The sequence below is a fragment of the Gorilla gorilla genome, chromosome 1 (assembly GCF_029281585.2).
Source record: "Gorilla gorilla gorilla isolate KB3781 chromosome 1, NHGRI_mGorGor1-v2.1_pri, whole genome shotgun sequence".
NCBI lineage: Eukaryota > Metazoa > Chordata > Mammalia > Primates > Hominidae > Gorilla > Gorilla gorilla.
Window position 1 is genome coordinate 163,410,180 of NC_073224.2, and position 25,541 is coordinate 163,435,720.

The window sequence follows — 25,541 nt, forward strand, 5'->3', positions numbered from 1 at the left end:
ATACTTATTGAGTATTATGCTAGGTGCTGTAAGAGGGTCCAAATCACACAGGACATAACCACTTCCATTTGAAAAGCTTCTATCACTATAGCGTACGTAAGGCCTTCCATAATTCAACATTTAATACGTGCCTTAAATGTGCCAAGCACTGTTAGGTGTTAAGATTCCAAATTGGAAAGTATAGAGTCTCAATCTGTACTTTTCATATAATTACAACACAATGTAGAAACAATAATGAAATGTACACCTGGGATGCTCATTGTTCAACCTCAGTTTTTTCATCTGTAAAATGTTTCTTCTGCCAAGCGCGGTGGCTCACGCCAGTAATCCCAGCACTTTGGAAGGCTGAGGCGGGTGGATCACCTGAGGTCAGGAGTTTGCAACCAGCCTGACCAACATGGAGAAACCCTGTCTCTACTAAAAATACAAAAAAATTAGCTGGACTTGGTGGGGCACGCCTGTAATCCCAGCTACTCGGGAGGCTGAGGCAGGAGAATCACTTGAACCTGAGAGCAGAGGCTGTGGTGAGCCGAGAGGGCGCCATTGCACTCCAGCCTGGGCAACAAGAGTGAAACTTCGTCTCAAAAAAAAAAAGTTTCTTCATCTCTTAGCAATCTTCTAAGTTGCAGTTAATGTTTACATAAGGTGAGGCATAGACAACACTTAGTGCAGTGCATGAGACAAAGTACAAAAAATGTTATTAATTATAACAGCTATAAGTATAATACAATTATTTTTATTATTACTATTACCTCCCATATTCAACCTGGTTGATTAGGACTGTCTTGGACACTGTAACAGGAGGATCTGGAAACTTATATTAGGTTCAGTAGGAAAGAATACTGCGATGAATGACAGTACTGTGATTGGCAGGAAGAGGCGATATTTATGCAAGTGTGTTTTTGACCCTATATATGACTAACAATATTACAATTTGCAATGTAGTCCCCTGACTTAGGAATGCTACAAAATGCATAGACACAGATTTTGCAATGTAGGATAGGAGAGAACGGACGTCATAATGTAGGATCTGTGCTACTTTGTGACTTTTAGTCCGTCCTAAATTGATTCAGAATCTCCAGATGTGTTTTAAGCTTGGAAAATCTAAGAGGTCAGGCGAGGCGGGATGTGGACAAGACTTTCTGCTACCAAAATGAGGTAATTCCTGCCTAAGGCAGTTGCAGAAACGCTACGGTAGTGGTTTGCCACTGCTGTTTTATAACAAAGTTCTCACTGATCTGCAGCAAAATGAGAAAGATAAGGACAATGGAGAGAGGATTTCATGCAGCTAAATGTCCTTAAATTAAAGAATTGATATTATGTTCTTTCTACTTTGTGGGTGTTAAAATGTGATCCCTTTCATAGAAAGATGCTCTGAAGATTTCTCCTTCTGTATCAGGCCTCAAAAATATTATAACTTCCATCATGCTTATTCCTGTGAAATGTTATTGACTCCCATAGCTTTAAATACCATCAATATGCTGATAACTCCTAAATGTATATCTAGCGTCAAAATCCTCCTCTAATCTTCTGACACCTGTATCTTCCTGCCTTGGATATCTCATAGGCACCTTAAATTTAACAAGCCCCAAAAGGAACCTCTGATTCCCCCTTCCTCCCCTAACCTGCTCCTTTCTTGGTCTTTAGAGCTCAGTAAATGGTGTATTAAATGGCAAGTTGCTCTTGCCAGGAATATGAGAATCATCCTTGATACTTCTCTTTTTCTCTCTTCTCTCTTCATTTGTCAGAGTCTCAAAAATTCTAGTTTCAAGATATGTTTTAAATCCAACTAGTTACTTGCACCATGGCCATCACACAGGTCATATCTAGGCCACTGAAATGTCATTTCAGTTGATCTCACTCCTTCCACTCTTGCTTTTCTTCCAATCCATTCCCCAATAGCATCCAGAGGAATTCTTTAAAAACATCAATCCTGCTTAAAATTCCTTAGTTACTTTTTATTACTCTTAACATAAAGCTCAAAATCCTTACCATGGCCTGTATAGTCTGAGATTTGTTCAGTGGAAGCATTAATTTTAAGAGGAATATTTCCCTGATACTCTCTTTCCATATAAAATTAATGTATAATATTACATGCTTGCAGAGAACCATGTCTATTTCCTGTACAGTATGTAGTTCAATTTAAATTTCATATATATATATATAAATGTAATTAATTAATGATGACTATCTCCCCCACCAGACTATATGATGCTTGAGGTCATGGGCTATATCTAGCTTTGATTTTCATTGCATTCCCAGACATTCTTTAGTAGCTGCAGATAGTATGTGCTCAATAAATATTCACTGAATTAACAAACGAGTGAAAAGGAAAAAAATTAATCATCTTTACCTAGCAAAATAAGAAGTTGACCACTCTGTAGGACTTGAATTAAGAAGAATTTTTGTTTTCCAGGTTTTTGAAATGCAAAAGTCTGATAATTACTGCTCTGTGGTTGAAAAAGATACATCAGCTTGAGCCTTTGGATGTTACTAGGAGGCATGGGAGTTATGCAAATGGCCTTTGTGAGTCTGTGGGAGGTGCTAGTAGATCAGCTAATGTGGGCGAGTTCTCTGCTCTCTGAGATGGAGAAGTTTCTTTGTCTAATTTTAGCTCTGGAGTTCTGGAACTCTGGGCATGGCTCTAGAACTCTTAAGTAAATGCCAATAAAGGAAAGTAATGAAGAAACACGGCACCCATATCAAATTTAAGCTTTGCATTTTGGAATAATTTATCTGCATATTTTTTTCTGATGTGATAAGATCTGAAGATAAAAAAATTTATTTAAGGTGAAGGCATGCCCATACACCAATTGGCTCTACAGTATCCCAATTCATAATACGTGGTCTATTAATTAGAAAGACAAGATCCTAAACCAGCCAGTCAGATTTACATTCCCAGTAGCAGCTTGTGTTATAGCACTTGGATTGTTATATTGAACAATTTATTGAGATCCAGATGTTCCAGTTCCTGACCTTCCCTGAGTGAGTGGTTGTCAGATATTCCTGTCTAAAAACAAGGCAGTCGGTACTTAACTGTAGGCTCCCACACTGTCATTCTCCAAAGAATATGAAATTGCTTGTTATCTTTGTCAAAATTACATGTGATAGGGATATTTGCTATCTGTGTTGTAATTAAAAACTCAATTAAAAGAAATTTTAAAATCATTATCAACTTTTTCAGGCATGAGCTGTTCTGCAGAAAAGCAAGCTGTTTACAGCTTAGGCATTTACCAGCATTCAGAAGATGGCAGAATCCCAAAGTAGGCCCAAGGACAGAGTGAGATCTGGACCAAAGCAGAAACAACCCCACGGAGGGCAAAAACAAGGCACAGACAGTGACATTACCTGTTAGGTAGCAATTCCTCTCATTCTACCACTACCATGTGTAACTGCAATCTTCTAATTGGATTGTGTCACTTCATTAACATTGAGGACCACTGTCCCTAATGAGTCTCTTCAAAATGAGCAAACAGGAGGTAGCTTATTATTATGGCTCTCATTTATAATGTACCTATCTATTAGATGGATATTATTGGAAAAATTAATTGCATTACAATGGGTGCAACTGAGTGTAGGCACATTTGGTCCTTAGGGAAATGATTACCCTAAGAGGTGGATCATATTAATTGACTAGAGAGAGCAAGCATCATCAGTGATGAGAGAAGCAAGTGTGTGTGCATATCTGAAAAGGAACCTCTCTATATTGTAGCCGTGTAGCTGAGGCCTGATGAGAAAACAGTCCCAGCCTCTGCCTGAGGCTAGTTAAACCAGGCAATTTCTTAAATTAGAGCATGAATTATTAATAGTCATAATTCCATAGCAGGCTTCACTTTTTGAGCCCTTACTATATACTAGCAATGCAGATGATCACATTTAATCCCTCCAACCACCCTAAAGACATCTCACAGTTTGTAAGTGGTAATCAGGAAGGGAATCAGTTTGACTCTAAAACTAGTACCCCTAATCCTAAAGCTGCACATTCTAGGTCCAGACTCAGTAGAGAACAGAGCCCTTAAGGTATTTGTATTATTAGCCCAGCCATCCTATCAGCCTGGGAAGAGCCAGAACATCTGAGATTAAAGTATCCAGATATGACAGTGAGTCTAAGAAACTTCTGTGGGCATTTTTTTCTTCTATTCGTTTGGAGATTGTTTGAACATATTGGAAAACACTATTTTTTAAAGAAGAAAATGGCTTAGTCTTTACTTCCGTGATTGTAATAGTAAACAGCAAACAGCAGTAAAACCTAATTTTTTTAAAAAAGTACCACTGATTCAAATGTTCCTAACATTCTGCTAAGACAGAAGGGGTGAATAGTACTCCTAATCTGTAGCTGAAAACTTGTAATGAATGAGGTAATTGAGTGGGAATGCATCATTTCAGAAGCAGCAGCACGTGCCTCACGGAGCTGCCTATGGCATTCTGCAACAGGTGTGACAAGATGATGGGGACACCTCAGAAAATCTTCACTGTCCAAATGATTACTCCAGCCATGTGATACACACAGCATGTGCTTCATTTTCTAGAACAGTGAAGACTTCTGCATGACTGCAGCACAGGGTGCATATTAGTGCAGTAGGAAGACAGGTTGAATAGTGGGGTGCAATAAGTAATAAGTAATAAGGCAAGGCCCTTGAAAGCCACAGTGTCTGTCACAAAAAGCAGATGCTCCTGGAAAGGTGGGTGAAGTTAGCTGCATGACTAATATTTATATCTCAGATTAAAATAGTTTATAACATACTTGAATGCAGATAATCAGTAAATATTTTAGGATGAAGATGGGGTGTGGAGATCACCAGCACTGCTTGAGAAAACTTATGCATAGATGTGGGAAAGATCAGATACTTGGGCTGAGCCTCTAAGAAACAGCATGGAAACATGAATAACTGAAGGCTCTTTCCCCTAGACTTCAGCAATACCCTCTTCACTGTTCTCTCTGACCCTTGGATCCACGTTCCATACTCCCCCGGAGGGACCCCATTGTTTCCTTACTTTTCATCACCAAGCAGATAAATCTGAACCTTTAACATAATAGACAGACCTTCTGTAATCCGACTTCTAGAGACTCATCTTCTGCTTTCTCTGCTCAATATTTTAAGCTCTAGGAATGCTGATCTCTTTACTGCTCAGAATATACTATGCTATTTTTCACCTGAAGGCTACATTCTTGCTATCTCCTCTTCTGAAACTCCCTTCCTGTATTTTCTCTAACCTCCTCTGAACTCTCTGACTCTAAAAACTTACTTAGGGGTCCCTTTCTATGCTCCCAAGCACCTTGGCATGTATCTATCATCACACTTACCACATTACATTGGCATTCTCTGTTTACATATTGGTTTCCCCAACATTATGAAATCCTTAAAGGCAAAGGTCAGTGTTATTATTTCTCCATAAATGTTCAAGTGCCCAAAGCAGTTTCTGGTACACAATAGGCACTTTTGTGATTTGTATTGAATAAAATAATAACAGAAGCAAATGTGTATAGGACTTGAGATTTTTCAAATTGCCTTTCTAAATATCACCTTCTTTAATTAATGGCAACACTCCATGGGTGTTCAAAATGCTTATTTTATCACAATTTATACCATATAAGAAAAAATGGCAGCTTCAGCTAAGAACTATTGTGATAATATAGCCCCACAACACAGAATAACATTATTAGAATATAGCCCATTTTTATCTTAATAGAAGACTATGGTACTCCCCAAAATTAAATTTATGATTAAAAACAAATTTCCATTTTTAATATTTGTTTTTATTTCTTTTAATAAAAATGGGATACATGTGCAGAAGATGCAGGCTTGTTACATAGGTATAGTGTGTCATGATGGTTTGCTGACCCTATTGATCCGTCCTCTAAGTTCCCTCCCCTTACCCCCCACTCCCCAACAGGCCCTAGTGTGTGTTGTTCCCCTCTTTGTGTCCATATGTTCTCATTGTTCAACTCCCACTTATGAGTGAGAACATGTGGTGTTTGGTTTTCTGTTCCTGTGTTAGTTTGCTGGAGATGAAGCCTTCCAGCTTCTTCCACATCCCTGCAGAGGAAATGATCTCAGTACTTTTTATGGCTGCATAGTATTCCATGGTGTATATGTACCACATTTTCTCTATCCAGTCTATCATTGATGGACATTTGGGTTGGTTCCATGTCTTTGCTATTATAAATAGTGCTGCAGTAAACATATATGTGCATGCATCTTTATAGCAGAATAATTTATATTCCTTTGGGTACATACGCAGTAATGGGATTGCTAGGTCAAATGGTATTTCTGGTTCTAGATCCTTGAGGAATCGCCATACTGTCTTCCACAGTGGTTGAACTAATTTGCATTCCCACCAACAGTGTAAAAGCATTCTTATTTCTCCTCAGCCTCACCAACATCTATTGTTTCTTGACTTTTTAATAATCACCATTCTGACAGATGTGAGATGGTATCTCATTGTGCTTTTGATTTGCATTTCTCTGATGATTATTGATGTGGAGATTTTTTTCATGTTTGTTGGCTGAGTAAATGTCTTCTTTTGAGAAGTGTCTGTTCATATCCTTTGCCCACTTTTTGATGGGTTTTTTTTTCTTGCAAATTTAAGTTCCTAGTAAATTCTGGATATTAGACCTTTGTCAGATGGGTAGACTGCAAAAATGTTCTCCCATGGTGCAGGTTGCCTGTTCACACTGACAATAGTTTCTTTTGCTGTGCAGAAGCTTTTTAGTTTAATTAGATCCCATTTGTCAATTTTGGCTTTTGTTACCATTGCTTTTGGCATTTTTATCATGAAGTCTTCGCCCATGCCTATGTCCTGAATGGTATTGCCTAGGTTTTCTTCTAAGGTTTTTATGGTTTGGGGTTTTACATTTAAGTCTTTAATCCATCTTGAGCTAATTTTTGTATAAAGTGTAACGAAGGAGTCCAGTTTCAGTTTTCTGCATATGGCTAGCCAGTTTTCCCAGCACCATTTATTGAATAGGAGATCATTTCCCCATTTCTTGTTTTTGTCAGGTTTGTCAAAGATCAGATGGTTGTAGATGTGTGGTGTTATTTCTGAGGTCTCTGTTCTGTTCCATTGGTCTATATGTCTGTTTTGGTCTAGTACCATGCTGTTTTGGTTATGGTAGCCTTGTAGTATAGTTTGAGGTCAGGTAGCGTGATGCCTCCAGCTTTGTTCTTTTTGCTTGAAATTGTCTTGGCTATATAGGGTCTTCTTTGATTCCACATGAAATTTAAAGTAGTATTTTCTCATGCGATGAAGAACATCAATGGTAATTTAATGGGAATAGCATTGAATCTATAAATTACTTTGGGCAGTACGGCCTTTTTGTGATACTGATTCTTCCTATCCATGAGGAGGGAATGTTTTTCCATTTGTTTGTGTCCTCTCTTATTTCCTTCAGCAGTGGTTTGTAGTTCTCCTTGATGAGGTCCTTCACATACCGTGTTAGCTATATTCCTAGGTATTGTACTCTCTTTGTAGTGATTGTGAATGGGAGTTCATTCATGATTTGGCACTCTGGTTGTCTATTGCTGGTGTAAGGAATGCGTGTGATTTTTGCACATTGATTTTGTATCCTTAGACTGCTGAAATTGCTTATCAGTTTAAAGAGTTTTGGGGCTGATATGATGGGGTTTTCTAAATATAAAATCATGTCGTCTGCAAACAGAGATAATTTGATTTCCTCTCTTCCTATTTGAATATGATTTATTTCCTTCTGTTGCCTGATTGCCCTGGCCAGAACTTCCAGTACTATGTTGAATAGGAGTGGTGAGAGAGGGCATCCTTGTCTTGTACCGGTTTGCAAAGGGAATGCTTCCAGTTTTTGCCCATTCAATATGATATTGGCTGTGGGTTTGTCATGAATAGCTCTTATTATTTTGAGATATGTTCCATCAATACCTAGTTTATTGAAAGTTTTTAACATGAAGGCATGTTGAATTTTATCAAATACCTTTTCTCCATCTATTGAGATAATAATGTGGTTTTTGTCTTTGGTTCTGTTTATGTGATGGATTACGTTTATCGATTTGTGTATGTTGAGCCAGCCTTGCATCCCAGGGATGAAGCGGACTTGATCACGGCAGATAAATTTTCTGATGTACTGCTGGATTCGGTTTGCCAGTATTTTATTGGGGATTTTTGCATCGATGTTCATCACGGATATTGGTCTGAAATTTTCTCTTTTTGTTGTGCTTCTTCCCTGTCTTGGTATCAGGATGATGCTGGCTTCATAAAATGAATTAGGGAGGAGTCCCTCCTTTTCAATTGTTTAGGATAGTTTCAGAAGGAATGGTACCAGCTCCTCTTTGTACTTCTGGTAGAATTCGGCTGTGAATCCGTCTGGTCATGGTCTTTTTTTTGGTTGGTAGGCTACTAATTACTGCCCCAATTTCAGAACTTGTAATTGGTCTATTCAGAGATTTGACTTCCTCCTGGTTTAGTCTTGGGAGGGTGTATGTGTCCAGGAATTTAGCCTTTTCTACTGTATTTTCTAGTTAATTTGCACAGAGGTATTTATAGTACCCTCTGATGGTAGTTTGTATTTCTGTGGGATCAGTGGTGATATCCTCTTTATCATTTCTTATTATGTTTAACGCTTTTATATGGAAATGTAAAATGATGGTACACAATATTGTATCATTATTTATTTGATTCTTTTCTCTTTTCTTCTTTATTAGTTTATCTAATGGTCTATTTTGTTCATTTTTTCAAAAAAGCAGCTCCTGGATTCATTGATTTTTGGAGGGTTTTTCATGTCTCTATCTCATTCAGTTCTGCTCTGATCTTAGTTACTTCTTGTTTTCTGCTAGGGTTAGTTTGCTCTTGCCTCTCTAGCTCTTTTAATTGTGATGTTAGGGTGTCAATTTGAGATCTTTTTAGCTTTCTGATATGGGCATTTAGTACTATAAATTTCCCGCTTAACACTGCTTTAGCTATGTCGCAGAGATTCTGGTACATTGTCTCTTTGTTTTTATTGGTTTTAAAGAAATTATTTATCTCTGTCTTAATTTCCTTATTTAATCAGGAGTCATTCAAATTCCCATGTAATTTTGTGCTTTTGAGTGAGTTTCTTATTCTTGAGTTCTAATTTGATTGCACTGTGGTCTGAGAGACTGTTAGTTACAATTTCAGTTCTTTTGCATTTGTTGCAGAGTGTTTTACTTCCAATTATGTGGTTGATTTTAGAATAAGTGCCATGTGGCACTAAGAAGAATGTATAGTCTGTTAATTTGGCGTGGAGAGTTCTGTAGATGTCTATTGGGTCCACTTGATCCAGAGCTGAGTTCGAGTCCTGAATATCCTTGTTAATTTTCTGTCTCATTGATCTGTCTAATATGGACAGTGGGGTGTAAAAGTCTCCCACTATTTAGTGTGTGGGAGTCTAAGTCTCTTTGTAGGTCTCCAAGAACTTGTTTTATGAATCTGGATGCTCCTCTATTGGGTAATATATATTTAGAATAGTTAGCTCTTCTTGTTGAATTGTTCCCTTTTATGTAATGCTCTTCTTTGTCTTTTTTGATCTTTGTTGGTTTAAAGTCAGTTTTGTCAGAGACTAGGATTGCAACCCCTGCTTTTTTTTGGCTTTCCATTTCACCATGTGATATGGTCTGGCTCTGTGTCCCCACCCAAATCTCATCTTGAACTGTAATACGAACTGTGGTCATCACATGTTGGGGGAGGGACAATGTGGAGATGATTGAATCATGGGGGAGGTTTTCAACATGCTGTTCTCATGATGTTGAGTGAGTTCTCATGAGATCTGATGGTTTTATATGGAGCTTTTGCTTTGCACTTCTCCTTCTTGACACCATGTGAAGGATATGTTTGCTTCCCCTTCCACCATGATTGTAAGTTTCCTGAGGCCTCCCCAGCCATGCTGAACTGTGAGTCAATTAAATCTCTTTCCTTTATAAATTACCCAGCCTCAGGTATTTCTTCATAGCAGTGTGAGAACAGACTAAGACATCATGTAAGTATTATAATTTACTCCAGTGTTTGTGAGCTCTAAAACAACTGAATTGCGATCATTTTCCTAGGTCGTTATTGATAACTAAATATTTTATCTACCTGTTTCTCAAACCCTTTGAGTAGAAGTTGTAATCCTTCCTTTGTCCAAAAATTTCTAGCTTATATGGAGTCTCCGGTCCTTATTTTGTATTTCTATCTTATTTTATCTTAACATTTAGATAGCAGATAAATTCACAAATTGAATTTTGCATGTAAAAGCATTAAACTGAAATGATGTTTGATTAAGATTTCTTTTGCCCAAGAAGAGTAGAATAAAATAGTCATCAAATGCTATTTTTGCTTGTGAAGCAAATATAGTTAAGTTATAAAACCTGCAGCCCACTACCAATACCATTTAATGATTTTTTCTTTAAGACAAATAACTTTACCTCTCAACCTAGAGAAAAAAAATACCCTTATAGCAACAAACAAGCTCATGCTTTAAATGCTGTTTAGAATTTTAATAATGGTTTATGCAATATTTGGGTTCACTTCCCTGAGGATAAGAGAAACCAGATTAGGTTATTTAGTTACTACTTCCTTACCAAAGGGAAAAATAGCATCCTCATATGATATTAATAAATTCACAGCTCTATTCTGTTTCCATTTTTAAGTGACTGCTCTATAGTAGAAATAGTCATTTTTTAAAATAGATTGCAAATATAGAACTCAGGATTCTGGCCCAAATATCATTCTTGGCTGCTAACTGATCTTGAAGGACAATATTCCTTTACTTCACTTCATAAAAACCATGAGAATTAGAACTTGTCCATTACCTGGGGAAAAAAATATTTATACTTAAAGAAATCAGAATGTGTCTTGTGATTACTGTCCCATCAAAGAAACCTATTAATTTCAGTAGTGATACTAGAATTCCTGGTATTGTTTGGTTTATAACTGTGATAACTTCCAAATGCCAGGTAAAATATTATCATAAAGGCTAGTAGAATTTCTTAAGTTTACAAAAATAATAGTAGACACTATTTAGGACTTACTGTGTGCCAGGAACTTTTCTAAGCTCTTTACAGGTAGTAGTTCATTTTGTTGTACCAATCATTCTGAAAGCGAAAGATTGGAACCATAGGATGTTTTCTCATCTCTTTCCCTAACACTACGTATCCCATGCCCTACTGCCTTGAGTATGATTATTCTATCTCTAGAGATGATTTTATATTGAAGATTATTTTATTTCATGTTGAAAAATTGTTAATAAAATCAGTCTTAGCAAGTTAGATTGGAAAAGGATATGAGAAATAATTCAGTCAAACCAAGATCCAGAGAAGATACCTGATGTGCTCAGTGTCACACAATCTAGTTGGCAGCAAACTAGAAACTAGAACATAGGTATCCTGACCCCTGTATAATCTATTACTCCATAACCCTTTCTTATGTGAAAGGTGAGACAATCATTTTCTTCAAGCCTATTACCTGATCACCTATGACATGCCATGTACAATTTAGACACTGGAGATATGGTTATGAACAAAGAAAAATACCTACCTTCATGGAGTCACACTATTCAGTTCACTGAATAAACAATGATTTATTGAATATCAATTATGCACAGAGCTCCAAAGAACATCTATAGAAGTAGTGTTGGGTGGAGTAGGAAAGGAAAGAGTATAGGAGGTGGTCTCTGATCTCAAAGGAATTACATGAGAGACAAGGGAGAAACATAAACCCTTCCTAGGAAAATACAAAACAGCATATAATTAAGAGTCTAGTTTATAGTAAATGAAGGCAAGGGGATTTTAGAGAAGGGGAGTTACAGGGGGTGAGAGGGATCTCGATGTGTACATTATGAAGACAGTGAAGAGTTAAATGTGGTGGTTGCCTACCATGGAGTATTAGAGACATGGATGGACTTTAAAGGTATAGGACTGGGCCAGGCATTGGTGGTTCAAGCCTGTTATCCCAGCACTTTGGGAGGTTGAGGCGGGTGGATCACCTGAAGTCAGGAGTTTGAGACCAGTCTGGCCAACATGGTAAAACCCTGTCTCTACTAAAAATACAAAAATTAGCCGGCAGTGGTGGTGGGTGCCTGTAGTCCCAGCTACTCAGGAGGCTGAGGCAGGAGGATCACTCGAACCCAGGAGGCGGAGGTTGCAGTGAGTCAAGATCACGGCACTGCACTCCAGCCTGGGCAACAGAGTGAGACTCTGTCTCAAAAAAAAAAAAAAAAAAAAAAAGGTATAGGACTGGGTAAATAAAGTAAAAAACAGATGAAATTTAACACATGTCATTTATGGAAATTAAAATACATATACGTATGACAATAATTTTTTGACAAGGGCGTGTGCAATAAAAAAGGTGTATATAAAATATAATAGAATGCCTGCCTCTGCAGGGAGGGGGAAAGGAGTAGGAAGAAAAATAATAAATATATCAACAGACTTACTGAAGAATAAGGTTAGGGTCCTCACAGACCAATGATGAAAATGTGTCATGATTTGATTATGTCAACCATCTGCTATCAAGTCCAAGGAAAAATATCCTGGGATAGATACAGTAGAGCTTTGCAGGATGTACAGACCATATTCAGGCTGAGAGAGGAATGGGAAAGGTGGTCTGGGTGAGGGGACAGAGACCTGTTCTGCCTCGAGGGAAAGGTGCAGTGGAGGGAATGGAAGAAATATGGGTAAATATGTGGTGTGGGTCTCTTAGGGGAATCCTCAGAAGACAGGCAGAAGCCTCAGAGTGGAAGTAATAGGGAACATGGACTGAAGCAGGGTTCCTGAGCAGGCGGGTGATGTAGGAAAAAGAGAAGAATAAGAGACTGGCAGCAACCTCAGAAAGAAGGACCCAAAAGGCAAAGTATCTGGGAACCCACACTGTGGACGTTCACATGTGTATGGATAAGGGTCTGAATTAGTGGTGTTTGTGGGAATGAGGAGCAGATTGAGAAGGAACATGTTCCCTGAGAAGACCATGACAGTGCCATGAGGATGTATCAGTTTGGTTCTTTGTACAGGACTTTTTCAAAAGTTTGCTTCAGAGTAGCCATGGTTCCTGAAAGCAGTCAAGTGGGTCACTCGCTTAGCTTTCCTTAGTGGTAGATTAATTAGCCAGCTGTAACTCCCGGATCTCTATTTTTAAATAATGACTTGCATAAGTCTCCAAAGACAAGAACTCGCCACTGGTACGCAGCACATTCTGGCAGCTGCAAGTTATTATGCCCAGTCGAAATTAAATATCTTTTAGGGAAATCATGCAAGATCTCATGATAAATATGAAATTAACCCCTGCCACCTCTATGCCCACCTCATTTCTTTGCTTGCCTCCTATCCTAATAAGCAGAGTCTCTGAGGTCTGAAATGACAGCAGAATTGGTGATATTTTTAAAAAAGCATTATTCATCTGTGAGCACTGGTAGAACATAGAGCTTTTGTCTCCAGTTGGGCTAGAAGCTCTGAAAATCATACAACAGTAAATATACACAATACCATTAACTCATGGTCAGATGGAGATACTTATAACTCCAGGGATGTAAAGAAACAACTGAACTAACCATTTTATTTATCATTTTAGGCAGTTTCCTCTGCTTAATACCCTTAAGTTCACACTTCTCTTTCCTTCTGACCAAATACATACATTTCTGGGTCTTTCTTAATTCTCTCTTTATAAGCTGCAAGTTTCATATAGTATGTGACTCTTCACAGTCCCTTTTCACTCCCGATTTCTATGTTACGTTTGTGTTGTTGTCGTTCGTAGGGGATATTAAACAATGCACTCTCAATCAGAGTGGAATCGGAGTGAAGGGGAGAATGAATGCTGGCAATAACTCACTCCGACCAAGCTGCCTGAGGAAGAGTGCTAAGGTCTGTAGTGGCATTCGGTATTCAGATGCCATTTGTAAATGCATGTTTCATAAAATGTCAATCAATACACTTGTCATAATCACCACATGGTGGACGTGATTTGTTTGGCTACTTTCAACAAAAAGCAGATGTCAGGCCACCCTACGGTTTCGGGAGGCAAATACCTTCCCTGGGTGGGTGAAAATGGCAGGCTCAAGTTTCCTACGTAGCTATAAAGATTTCATAACACATTTCTGGTTTCTCACCAGAGCACCAACAATCAAGAATCCAGGAGAGGAAAAAGAAGCAATGCCTCCAAATAGGCAGTATAATTTGGGGTCAGATATGAAGCAGATGAAGTCAGTAAAGAAAAGACAAATGGAGCGACAGCTATCCCAGTATCCCTGCTTCATAAGGCCCATTGTTCCAGTCTGTTACTGTGCAGCTGTGTTTGGCTGGTTTCTTTTTGACCCTCACCTTAATAACAGGCCTTTCCTTCACTTTCCACATGCCCCAGGATGTCTCTGACACACCTAGGGAGCGCCGCAAACTCCAATGTTGCTGGGCAGCCCTGTTTTCCTCTTTCTGAGTCCAGAAGTGGTGCAGCCTGGGCTTTTACCTTGACCTTTGACCTCCCATGTCATGAAGTTAACACGGTTCCTGCCTCCAGCTAATGGTTTCCAACACTGCAGAATTGAGTCTATTTTATCAATTACATGAACTTCAGTCTTTGGCATAAAGGTCATTATTGTATTTTGTACCTGGAATTGTATTGTAATGAGGCAAATCACATTCTCTTACAGTCAATGAGGGGGAAAAAAGCACACAAAATGGAAATTACTCCTAAAATGACCTTGCTAGATTTCTATATCTGGCTAACAGACTCTGTTTCTATACATCAAAAAACTGACATGGCAGCTTTGTCATATAACCAGGCAGTCCAATCCCATGTTAGCAAACATGTTATTATGGAACATATGGCATAAACCCATTAATAGTATGCACAGTTGATAAATTCCCAGTGTAGTTCCCGTGATGTTTACTGATTCACTGCCACCTTGCCCCAGGCTGCTTCCAAACATGTCAGAAAAATAAAATGTCATCCATATTTGCATTTAGAAGTTATTCCATATTTACACATGCTAATAAAAACAAAAGCTTGCTTTTTAAGGAAGGGGCAAGCTCCATAATCAATTTTCTGAGCGGCCCAAGAGTTTGACATGTTCTGCATACATTGCATTCACTGGAATAGCAACTTGGAGACACGAGTAGGCTGGCTCTGTGGCTTCTCACCCCTTGCTGGGTAACAGCAGCTGACAGCAGACAGCCACCCTTGAGGGTTGAGGGTACCGCAGATCACTCACTTTCTCTATCTAAACAACTTGCCTTAGATTTTCTTTTCTTTGTGCATCACATATTTAGAACAAATATGTGACGAACCAGTGCATGAATTAGCTATGAGGATAGACACAATTTGATGGTGCCCTATAACTTCTCTGCCCCTTTTATTAATGACCAGCTCTATCTCCCAGCTCCCTGGCCTTGTTGTCTTGACTACAATATAGCATTTGGAGTCATTAAATAGGGTATGAAGTTCTGGCTCTGAAAAATCACTGGTTATGTTACCATGAGCAAGTCACTTAATCTCTCTAAGCCTCAATTCCCTTATCCACGAAATAGGTGAATTATAGCATTTGTTTTGTAAGGATCCTTTAAGTTTCAAGAGACAGAAACCCAGTTCAAACTATTTTAAAGTAAACAAAAAGAAAACATTTATTGGCTCACATGGCTGGAAGGGATACTGTGCTATCTGACCAAATCAAAGGATAGGGATCAAGGTCTCAATTGCTAGGATCAAAACTCAAAGCTAAGGGAACTCTCTCCCTTTTCCATCTCTCAGCTCAGCTCAGCTCTGCTTGGCTTCATTCTTTTTTACTATAGCTGGACTTTCTTCATGTGGCAATGAACGTGGTCAGTTTTAGCCCCAATCTCACATTTTTCAAGTATAATGATCCCCTAGGCAAGGCTATTTTTATTTATTTCAAATCAAATCCTTACTTAGTATGTCAGAGGGGGCCTCAGGTCAGCCCTGCTGGTTTACATGTTTGCCTTAGGTTAAGAAGTACTATGATTAATCAGGTATGAAGTTTTGTCCACCCCATACCTGGGAAAAAAGGTAGTGGTTAGAGTGTATTACCAGAAGAAGGGAAATAAAAACCTTGCTGAGCAAATAAGGCAAAAATAAAAGCTACCATTTTACTAACCTATTTCACCAAGGTTTGTGGATTCTGGCACAAGCAAGTGTTGAATAATCATAGGTTAGGATTATAAGTAACTGGGCTTTGTAAACTACTAAAAGTTATACATGAATCCTAGCCAAATACTACACATCTTATTTATTAACTCTCTCAGAGGGTGAAACCAGCCAAGGCCAGTGTTAGTGACAATTATAATGATAATAGTTAATATTTAAGGAGCAATCACTGCATGTGAGGAACTGCTTTTGTGAGCATTTTATATGTATGAACTATGAAGCAGGTACTATCATCAGCCCCAAGGTTTGCATAAATAACTAATGCAAGGAGAGGTAAAACAATTTGCCCAAAGTCACAGAACTAGTGGTTAAACCAGGGTTTGGAACCAGAGGGTCTGAGCTACAGTTCATACTCATTGCTGTCCCTCAATCTTCCTGTAATATTTTGCATTTTACTGTGTATCTTTTCCTTGAGGCACTAAAAACGCCACAAGATTGGTAATTGTGTCTGTATTACTCAAAGTTGCATACGTATTCCATCCTTAAGGCCTACATGACTGGTATGAGAAAAGTAGAGATAATTGGGATTGGGCTAAACTTTTGAGTGTATGAATATCATTCAAATAACAGTGCTGTTGAAAATTAATATGTACATCCATTTTTCTGAAATTCAGAAAAGATGCATAATATTCAGGTGCCTAATAACTTGGCTGCTAGTTAATCATGCTTGACACTTATATAGCACTTCACCTTTTAAAATCATTTTAGAATATGTTAGTTCATTAATCCCTACAACATCCATGTGAGACAGAAAAGGTTCCTGCCTCTGATCTCCCTACCATCTGGTATCTAAATACTTGGTCGACTAAAGAAGGAAGAAAATAATTAGATAAATCAAGCAAGGAAACACGTGCAGCCAAGAATGACAGAGACTTGTGGGCAGTGAAGGTGAAAGAAAATCCTCTGGCTCTGCGGAGGTTTGTCTTCAACACATGAATTTCAGCATACAATATTCATATAACAATTATTATTCACTTCTGATTGGTGGAAATGTAAGAAAACACCAATCAGCCTTCATCTTCATCTTCAACAGGTGATGCCTGCACACAGATCACTTGGGATATCAGCAATGGTCATTTCCATTAATTAAAAAGTGCTTCTAGTTGTCAGTGTTCATGATATTGGCATACTTATATTCCAAGTCCTGTTTCCCACTGCTATTTCTACTTTTCACAGAAAAGAATCTGCTTGATGCTAATATCTAGTATGGCTTCGGTCATGTTCAATATATTAATAGCTTCCTTAATGTTGCCTTGTTATTTGGCTCATAGTTTCTAGAGAACTATGGTGAGCTGATTTTGCCAGCCACCTGAACAAAGATATTCTTGCTTGTTTTCTCACTTGTATACGTGGACCACCATTGCCTCACTTCAGGCATGGATGCTGATCATTCTGAAGACCCAAAAATGTGGAGAGAGAACAGTACCTGAACAAGGGCTACAAACACTATCCTAAGATGCTCTCGAGCCACAAACGACATTTTCAAAAATAGTTAGAAGCTATTCCTATTAATAATAGAATGACACAAAAATCATATCCAATAAGAGTCAACATACTACGTATGTGTCTGGTTAGTAAAGAATCTTCTTCCTAGCATTAGCTTATCCTTCTGTCTCAGGACACTGAGGATTGAGATAGTACAGGAAGGTAGTACAGGACAATAGTTATGAATGAGCTCCAATTCCAGGATCCTGAAGAAGACCTGGGTTCAAACTGATTCAGTGAATTACTAACTGTGTGACCTTAGGCAAGCGTCTCAATCTCTCTGAGTGTCAGTGTCAGTTTCTACAGGATAGCCCCAGAGCCTACCTCATAGAATTGTTACAGGATTACACAAAATAATTACTCACAGGCTTAGCCCAGTGCCAGGGACATAGTGAATGCTCAGAAGTAAATACCATTAACTGTCCCCAGGTTTCTTTGATATTCTCACATTCAATTTTAAGGCATGATATTGAGGCTATTGTAAAATGATAAACTTAAGAATTCTAGATATAGTTACCTGTGAAGTAGGAATATGTTGTGGTCTGTGTTAACACATAATGATCTTTATCTAACCAGGTTAGAAACAGAAATGCTGTAAGTCACTCAAAAGGTCAAATATTTGTCAGCAGGTAGCATACTAATATGTAATGTTGACCCTGGGCAAAGTCAGGGAACAGTTGATTGCTTTATGATGAGCCTATATTTTTCTGCTGATACCGTCTTCCTTCTTTTGGAGATGTTATCCTCCCTATAGTTTATGTGGGACAATCAAGGCCTTTTCAGGTGTCTTGGAAGTCCCACAACTAAATGGCCACTTTACCAACTCATGAGTGCTATTCTGGCAGCACAAGGCTCTCAAGGTTATTAATGGCAGCTTTTGTCCATTTCCTAGAACCACATTATTAACCTAGAAGAATGATTTTTCAGTTCCTTTCCCTCCCTTCAAACAGATACAAAGATAATCCATGATAAAGAGACTTGACAGTGTCTCTGATTGCCTATTAGCATGGGACACAGCAAGGATGTTAGGACTTGGAGGAGGTGTTATCAGGTTCACAGGGTTAATTTGCATTGTCTAAAAAAGTAAATCTTTTTTTGAATCAATCCACTGGAGGGAAATATAGAAGGAAGCATTCAAACCACAGTGCTCAAGCAGAATGAACACTTATTTCATGGACACAATTACAACTGCCAGGGGAGAAAATTTTTCCAAAACCATTTAATCTTTGAAATGGACAATAAGCTTGTCAGCCTCTTGGGCATTTCAACCTTGATGCAATGGTTCATAGCAAATCTTTCCATGACTAGAACCCATCAGATTCATCAAGTGTCTCCATTCTCTCACAATAAAAGTATTTTAGGGCTCTGAGGATGAAGCAAGCTTTCTGTGTGCAATATATGCTCCTCTCTGTCACCAGCGCGAAACCTGGGGATGTGCTGGAAAGAGACTTGACAAAGGAGGATATTTATCTTGCAAGTGTTTGAGATACTATTTCTAAGCTAATCTCCCCTACAAATCATAGAGTTCAATTCAAGTCTAATTCAAGCTTGTCTTCCAGAACATCTAGTAAATCCTCAAAAACATGAACTATGTATTTGCTTTGTATCTCATTTTCTACCCATTCTCCTCTCAACCCCATGAGTTCACTGGCTATGGAAAGTATTAAGATTAAGACTGGAATTAACAATCAGAGAATTTTCTACAACTGGCTTTTTTTGTTATCATGTCTATTAATGACCGAACATCATAAACAATACAGTTTAATTAGGAACTAAAGTGTCTACAGCAATTAAATATGAAGGAAGTATTCAAAAACACAGCAAAAAGGATCATATTTTTAAAGCATTTAAATTGCAAGTGATGTTATTGACAGAACTTTTAAAGAAATTTTATGTTTGGGTTAGAAAAGAAAGAAAGAAAGTAGTTGAAAGCAAAGTGTTGACTCCATGGCATTTATAGGCAAATAAATATTTAGGATGGATCAGTTTGCCATCATGAGCAGATGCTTCAAGAAATACATAAAGCTAATGGGAGCTGTCCCTAATTTCTACCTCACTGAGTCAACAAGATAAAAAATCAACTTAAAGGATTCCAGAGTAATGACACGACTCATTAGTGTGAAGGCCACTTCAAATTAAAGGATTCGTCTTCACTTACTGAGAAAAGAAAATTATTAATGAGCTTCAGGCATGAATATCTGGAAAGGACTGTAGCTCATTCTCTGGGCATGAAACAACTTGAAGTTGTAACCACAAGGGATTTGGTTTTCTTAAGCCAGGTTCTAAAAAATTTTGCTAAACTTTGATTCCATAGGTCACTGTTTGATAAATGGTGCTAGGAATGGAAGTTATGTGGTCACTAGTTCATTGAGAAGATCTGGGAATGTTGCATATTATATAGTCAGGGTAAGTGTCAGACAGAAGGGAAAATTCTATCGTCGTCCTGGAGAGATAGGCAAAGGAAGTAGGGAAGGTGAGTCTTCATTCTTCTAAATTTATGCTCTTCCAAAATCTAATGGTAGTGAATTCAGAAGACAATGTAAGATGAAGAAAGGTCAAGCCTCTCTTTCTGAATGGTCAGTGTATTGCACAGCTACTGAGTTTGTCATTGTTTTTGGTATTTGCTCTTGAGTTTGGAACTTGAGAATCTGCTTCCATTTTTAAGACAGGTACATATTAAAGAGGTGTCCATCTGAAGCATTTGGTAATAAAAATTTGGTGTTTGGAGGAGCTGTACTGAATGAGTTGTCTTAGTCCCTGCAAAATGGTCATATATATATATATATATATATACACACACACACATATACACATATATACACATATATATATACATATACACATATATACACATATATATACATATACACATATATACACATATATATACATATACACATATATATATATATACACATATACACACACATATATATAGTTGTTTAATGAACAATGTAATATTCAGGTGGAATGTCAAAGGAGAAGACCAGAATGTGAAGATTAAACAGGGTTGGGAAGTTTGTAGAAAGTGGTGGTGCCTCTTGCACCAGTAGTGAGAAAGATACTAGATTAAGATTCTCTCCCAAGGGTTGAAATACTGCCAAAACAACTGGGCATCTGTTCATGGGTTCATGAGATAATCTATATCACCGATTCACTTCTTAGGGAAGAAAGGAGCAGAGGCTGACCTTTTTGAAATTTCTTTCTAGTGGCCAAGAATGACGGCAATTGTATTTTTTAGTGGGATTATGTTTCTTCCTACTGTATATTTGAATTGCAAAAAGCCAGAGCATAGCATTCCTTGTTGAAGCTCTTCAAGTTGACAGTCTGATAGTCTTATCTATTTTTATTTACTTTTAAATTTAACTTCATGTCAGTGTTCCTAGATGTCTTCACAAGCTGCAGGCCTGTGGGAAATGTCCCATGGCTCCTCTGTGTATCTGAAGTTTGGCCTCCTCGTTATGATTGATTAATATTTCAGAGTTAACTTTTTTTCCTGAAATTTGAATAGACCTCATTTTCTAGAAAGTCATTTATATTGTTATTCATTTTCTTTTCACTGTCTTGTTTATGACTAAAAAATGCACTGATGATTTCATAATGAGAGAATATTATGTAGAAATGGAAATATAATCTTACAAAAGTATGACTTTTTATGTGGTAGGTAATATTTCTCTTCAATTTCCCTTTTCATGTGGGATTTTTTTCTTTTCTAAAGGGAAATATAAATGTTAGGAGATAACCAAAATATATATCACAATTTTTTTATGTATTTCTTCAACTACTATAAAATCTAGAGGGACCAGATGATTAAAGTCCTTCATTTTTAAAGAATTCTCTCAAAAATCCCAGAAGCTAGAGGCAAATTGTTTTTAATATTGCTTGAGTTTTGTTAGGGGCATAGAATATACCACGTTCTGTAAAAAAAAAAAAGAACCTGAAATATTTGCCTCTATTTCTATAATATTATACATAATATTTGGATTGTTAAAAGCAATACTATTCATCATGTGAAAGATACCGAGAAAGCCACTGACTCTGAACTCCATGCAGTTATCTATTCACAAGTTCTTTAATAAATAAATGATGAACACCTACTATATATGATTACATATGCTAAGTATTATGGTAAGCATGAATATGAATAACATAAAGTCTTTACCTTTAAGAAATATATAACATAGTAGTAGAGACAGATATAATCAGATAACTATAACATATATAGTCTTTACCTTTAAGAAATGTATAACATAGCAGTAGAGACAAATATAATCAGATAACTGTAATACAGGCAGAAGGTTCAAAATGCCCTGGGGATTCTAGTTCAAGACAGCTTATTGAAGGGACATGTTCACCTATCTTCCCTCTCAAATTACTACTGACAAGACATTATAATATGATTGTAAAAGCCATGGTAAGACTAGGGAACTGGTTATCCTAAGAGCAGAGCAGTATACTAATAGAAATTTCAGTTTGATATAAATAAGAACAGATTGGCAGGCTTTTTGTTGCATGAAGATTAGTTTTAAGTAGATTGATTTACCTGTTGATTTTTTTAAAACAAAACAAACACAAAAATCATCTGTTTAAAGGTATGCAATAGATAGTTGTAGATAATAAGTATTAGAGAGGCTAAAATCATTGGAAAGGAAGGCTATTGGACAGGTGTAATAATGATCTTCAGCTGCATTTTTTTCTGGAAGATTGTGCTGATTCTTGACATGGGTAGACTGGGAAAGTAGGCTTTCAGATGGCAAGGGGGCACCATTGGGGACACAGAAACCATTAGACATTTTGGCATTTACAAGGATTGGAGTCACAAAATTGGAGAATTGAAGAGGCTCAAGACACAACTGATTCTCCCCTCAAAATATTTGCCAAATATTGAAGGTGTGCAGGGAGGAGCTAAAGAGCTAAGCTACAAACCCTGAGTGGTGGAGTGGGACATTTTGTACTCTCCCAGTGCTGAGAATACAAAAACTTGCTAAGATGAATGAGCTAGTGAATGAAGTAGTGTCTTAATTGCAAGCCACAGAGATCTCCAGACTACAGACAAAGGAAACCAAAGATAGAGTGAATCTTAATCAAAACTTCTAGCATGTCTAAAGTCAGCCTATTCCTGGATAAATTAAGGTGATAGCCTCTCTATCTGCCTGGCAGAAGAAAGGGTAACCCTTTTCTAATGCAAGATCATAACATCTGGAGCCTCTGTAGTCTTTATTCTCAGTGTTCTGCATTTATTAAAATCCTTTTGGGCATGGCAAGAGACAGGGCCATGGGTCCAAAACCCAAGAGAAAAAGAAATAGGCAACAGAAACAAATCCACACATGATGTAGATATTAAGACAAACATTATAAAAAAACTGAATAACATGAATAAGAAAAATAGATAAATTATACAGCCAAAAGATAAAATGTTGGAGAATTTTATCAGATAATTAAAATCTGAACCAGTCATGTTCTATCTAGTTGGTTAGAAGTCACATTAAGGTTGACGCCTTTGTATCTGATACTGGAGGTTCATGTCTCAAGGTTAAACATTTGAGGAAAAAGAACAGATATCAAGGTTGGGTCAGTGAGAATAAACTGGAACACATGGGGATGGACCTAGGCTCCTTCCAGTTTCTCACTACTTCTACCACCAGTGGGAATTGTTGTGCACAAGAAGTTAAAAGCCTTCGTCATACAGTTGGCACACCTTTGGCTAATGATTCCGAGAAGCTGAAAGAGGAGTAGCTGAAGGCCTGTCTGCTGCTCAACACGAATGATGTGAACCAACAGATCAATGACAGCATGTGTGAGCTGCAACAGCATTTGAGTCTGTTCATGACTTTCCAGGTGTAAATTAATATGATCACCGCTTTAATTCCACCTTCCGAATTTCACATGAAATGTCTTTCATGACCCACTTCAATTGGAAACATGGAAGAAAAAGAACTGTGAGAAATGTAGATCAGCCTAACCTAATTGGCATAATATAAAGCCACCATAGAATCTATACAAAATAATGAGATGGTATTTCTAGAAATAAAAAGTGTTATGTCTTAAAATAAGAACTAAATGGATTCCTTCAGTACCAAGCTGGACAGAGTTGAGGACAAGATTAATGAACTCAAAGACAGTCAATAGAAAAGACCCAAGTGGAAACACAGATAGAAAAAGAAAAGGAGGAGGCAAGAATAGAGAGAAAGAGAAATTGCATTACATATATGTAACTTGTATATCAGAAAGAGAGAAAAGAATTGGAAAGAAACTATATTTGAAGAGATAATGGCAAAACAAAATTTCCAAATTGAAGAAAAGTATCAATCCATAAATTCAAAAAAATCAGCAAACTAAAAGCGTAATAAACACTTTTTAAACCATTAAGGCATATCATAGAAAAACTGATTTTTAAAAAATACAGAAGTAAAATAAATCATAAAAGAAGCAAAAGGAAAAAATACACAGTATCTTTGAAGGAGCAGAAATAAGATTACAGCTGACTTCTCAGTAGAAATGATATAAGCCAGAAGAAATTAGAATGGTGTATTTTTTTTTTTTTTTTTTAAGAAATGGAGTCTCACTCTGTCACCCAGGCACCCAGGCTGGAGTGCAGTGGTGGGATCCCAGCTCACTGCAACCTCCACCTCCTGAGTTCCTGAGTTCAAGCAATTCTCTTGCCTCAGCCTCCCGAGTAGCTGGGACTACAGGTGCATGCCACCACATCCAGCTAATTTTTTGTATTTTAGAAGAGACGGGGTTTCACCGTGTTGCCCAGGCTAGTCTCGAACTCCTGAGCTCAGGCAATCCACCCGCCTCGGCCTCCCAAAGTGCTAGGATTACAGGCGTGAGCCACCACGCCTGGCCTGGAATATTTTTTAAATGCTAAAAATAAATGTCAACTAGCATTGTACACTCAATGAAAATATACCTCAAAAACAAATATGAAATACTAATATTTCCAGAAAAACAAAAATCAAAACAATTCCTCTCGGTAGGACTGTACTAAAGGAAATATTAAGTCAACTTCTTCTTCGTAAATAACACAATCAATCATAAAGGAAAATGCAGAAATGAAGGAAAAAATGAAGAGCAATACAAAGATAAATACTTGGGTAAACAAAAGTGAATACAAGCCAGGGGCCATGGCTCACAACTGTAATCCCAGCTATTCAAGAGGCTAAGGCAGGGGGTTTGCTTGAGCCCAGAAGTTTTGAGATAAGCTCAGTTGCCCACTTAGCAACATAGTGAGGCTCTCTATCAATCTCCTTCCCTTTCTCCCACCTTCTTTTCCTCTCTGTGTGTGTTTGTGTGTGTGCGTATATGCATGTATGTACGCATGTGTGTGTGTGTGTGTGTGTGTATATATATATGTCTGTATATATATGGCACAAAATAACAATGTTTGTGTTTGGGGAATTTAAAATATATATAAAATTAAAATACATGACAATAATACCAAAGGGATAAATGAAGTTAAGGTGTTATAAGGTTGTATCCTTATTGTGGAAGAGGTGAAAGCAATCATTTGAATTAAGCTGTAATAAGACATGGGTACATATTTTGATCTCTTAAGCATTAAAAGAATTGTTTAAAATGTAAAAATAATAAGATAATAAACTATTGAATGACAAGTCACCTGATTAATCTAAAAGAAAGAAAAACCAAAGGCATTTAAAAAAGATCAGGTAGGCTAAATAATAATAAGGCGGATATAAATCCAAATACATCAATAAGTACATTAACAAACAAAATGATTCAAGTAGAAGATTAATATTTTCAAGCTAATTTTTAAAATTTATATGTGTGTACAACAGTAGAGTGGTACTCTGTACCATGTAGTTATAAACCAAATAAAACTGGTATGGCTATATTGATATTAGTCAAACAGAAAGCATTACTTGGAATAAACAAGGTCATATCATAGTGATAAGGTGTCCGTCCACCAGGACAATATATAC

The 25,541-nt window shown here is 37.4% G+C and overlaps 1 protein-coding gene and 2 long non-coding RNA genes across 4 annotated transcripts in view; 1 reads left to right on the plus strand and 2 right to left on the minus strand.

Moving 5' to 3' along the window:
• The window catches only part of LOC134757030 (uncharacterized), a 35,870-nt gene extending 32,012 nt beyond the window's left edge, over positions 1-3,858 (minus strand). The window contains exon 1 of the long non-coding RNA XR_010130649.1: positions 2,354-3,858. This is a non-coding gene — a long non-coding RNA (uncharacterized lncRNA). The remainder of the gene's footprint in view (positions 1-2,353) is intronic.
• The window catches only part of ST6GALNAC3 (ST6 N-acetylgalactosaminide alpha-2,6-sialyltransferase 3), a 557,467-nt gene that overhangs the window by 84,894 nt on the left and 447,032 nt on the right, over positions 1-25,541 (minus strand). The gene's annotated exons all lie outside the window — the stretch shown is intronic.
• Positions 1,064-14,735, plus strand: LOC109024892 (uncharacterized). Its single transcript, XR_002004347.2, has 3 exons — positions 1,064-1,158; positions 13,714-13,820; positions 14,069-14,735. It is a non-coding gene; the product is annotated as an uncharacterized lncRNA (long non-coding RNA).